Raw genomic sequence first — 2,922 nt, 5'->3', positions numbered from 1 at the left:
TCAACCTCGAGCCCTAATGGAAGCATCATAGCGTCGCTCATTACACAGATTTGTGCACCTCCATCAATGTAGGTGTTTCCAACCCTCTTTCCTTTTATGTTTACGTCGACAATTGGAAGGATGTCATCCATGTTGCATCCCGAAATTGCTCCGGCTACCTTTGTTTTGGAGCATCTTGTACTTACCATTTTAGACCATTGTCACCTTACTTTAGGTACAAGAGGTAGCAACTGTGGCCATGTAATCTTCGGTCCTTGCTCTGCCACATCCAATGTTAGATCATAGGGCTTAGAACTTTCCCCTAGCTGGAAGTTGGTGATGCCCAATTTCCGTCGTGGCCTGGATGGCCTCTTGCTAGTTTCTCCTCTCATGCTTCTCTCATCATCTGATTGTGTAGCCTTCTCCCTCCTAGATCTTTTCACATTCATGGCCTCAAGTGGTTTAAAAAGGTTACCTTCTCCTTACCCTTGTCCCTCTCCTTTGCTCTGGGTGGATCCACTACTACGGCTTTTCCTTTCTCATCTAGCCTTATGATGTTTACAGGGCGATCAGGTGGTGGGGCTGGTGGAAGAGGTGGGATGGATGCTTGTGTGGTGTCTGGGGTGGACGTAGAATTTGTGTTGGTGGGGTTGGTGCTCGGGTGGGGGTGTTCTTTCTCTAGGGGGTGACAATTGGTTCCTCCTACCTCCTCTATTATAGTTTTGTCGTGGTTTGGGACAGTAGTACATACCGTGACCGTCTTCTCCGCAGTTGTAGCGATGATACTCCCTTTTTTGTCGTCGTGCTCTTCCAGGGTCTTGATCTCTTTCTTGAATCCTCCCTTGTTGTATTAAGTGGACAGACAAATTCCGCAGTTGGTCAGTAATATGGGCCAACATATCTTGTTGGTCATCTCTTACCCCAAGAGCCGGTGGTGGTGGTATGGTGGTTGTCGTAGTTGCTGATTGACGCGATGTTCCTGCTTCTGTTGACTCGGTTTCTTTGGCTTTCATTCGCAGCTTCTTGTCCTTAAGGCGAGCAATATCAACGGCTAACTCGTACGTAGCCGGGAATCTACCTTTCACCTTCTCCTTGAGAAGCGGCCATAAGCCATGCGTGAACCGATCTTTTTTTAGGAAATCGGGTGCAGCTTCCCCCCTTGCCAGTGACTCAACTCACCGTTCCCACAAATCCACAAATTTGGACTCATAGGTGGCATATTCTAAAAGACCCTCCTGCTTCAAGTCTCTCAACTTGTCCCACAACTTTTCTGAAGTGGTACCTCCCCCAAAGCGCCTCTTAAAAGCGGTTTTTAAGGGTTCCCAGTCATCCTTGGTTGCTTGTGGAAGTGCATTGTACCATGATCTAGCTTCTAGCTTCATGAGATGCTTAAAGATTCTAACCCGGGATTCATCCGTATCTTTGTTGCTCACTACACATGCTACTTCAAAGTCATCTAGGAAGTCTGTTACCAAATCCTCCCCTTCTTTCCTTTAAATGTTGGAAATGCTACACTTGCCATGATTACTGAGAGAGAGCTAGAAAGACACACTGCTTAACTTGCAAAAGTTTTTTTCTTCTTTACAAGGAGGCGTGTATACCCTCTTATACTAGGACATAGATTAAAACTTCAAACGGTACATTGCCTTGTACCAAAGGTAGGACAAATGGTTGATCTGATGCCAGAACCTCAAAAAATCGCTCCCCACCCACCATGGTGTCAATGACGTGCTGGTAGTGAGACTTCAAATCCAATATCACCTTGATTGAGCGTACACGTGTTGGTATGTGTGATCTGTCTTGAGGTAGGTTGTACTGATTCATGTGAAGCTTAGAGGTGCTTAGTCACTGTCCAAGCTTGTGGGAGAGGGTGGTGTTCTTTCCTGAAACAAACTCAGTAGATCCCTAGCTTCTCTAGTGAGAGTGTGAGCCAATGATTCCGTTATCTGTGCTGCAGCATCAGGTGCGACTTGAAAACTGACTGTGATAATTACCTCGGTGACTTGAGTTACCCGATTCTCAAAGTAGAATAGTGTTGATTCTCTATTGTGCAGAGCTCCTTCCATTTTGTTGTTGTGGGTTGGTTGTACGTTGCAGACATGGTTTCGACCTTCTCCTTCTTCTTCTTGGCACTTGGCCTATGCATATCCACTGGGTTTGGCGTGTTGGTTGACTCTCCCACTGCAAATCAATTACCATTACGCCAGGCACTTGAGATTCGATGGAGATGCGGAGTTCGTCTAGTTGTGCTTGGAGCTGTTCTTCTTCTGTCATCCAATTAGCAAATCTTGCTAGCCATTCATCCATTCACAATAGTTTAAGGGTTTCAGTCTTGTAAACTGAAGGGTTTCATGAAAAGATCCTCCGTGGGGGCACCAAATGACGGGAGCAAAGCGAACCCCGAACCCTCGACGGCCTTTAAAACACCGGGGATCGAATCGAGCGCCTCGAGCCTGTCATGGTAAAGCAAACAGGGGCACCACCTAGCTTCAACGGCTAGAACGCAAACAAAACACCACCATAACAAAGTTTTCATCCACGAGAGATGGATGCTTGGGAGTAATGATGAAGAGGAAAGGGAATGAGATCAAGTGTGTGTGTGTGTGTGTGTGTGTGTGTGAGAGAGAGAGAGAGAGAGAGAGAGAGAGAGAGAGAGAGAGAGAGAGAGAGTGAGGGAGGGGGTATAGCGGCTTAGTACTTAGGCATCACAAAAGGATGGCGAATCCGCACACCCTTCACACATACACAAGCTCACTCCAAACACAAGATTAGGTGGCAATTTTGCACACCTCACATGGGCAAAACATTGCAAGAAAACATACTCACAAAACCTCAAGCTTTATTTAGAGAATAAGGCGATGAAATGGGGAGCATAGGGTAGGGGAATGAGAAGGGAGAGAGTGGTAGAGCACATGGCGGATAGGTGGGAGTTGATGGCGAAGA

This window comes from Adiantum capillus-veneris, chromosome 1, assembly GCF_014529385.1.
Source record: "Adiantum capillus-veneris isolate H3 chromosome 1, ASM1452938v2, whole genome shotgun sequence".
Lineage (NCBI taxonomy): Eukaryota > Viridiplantae > Streptophyta > Polypodiopsida > Polypodiales > Pteridaceae > Adiantum > Adiantum capillus-veneris.
The sequence above is the reverse complement of the archived record's forward strand: the minus strand, read 5'-3'. Positions refer to the sequence as shown.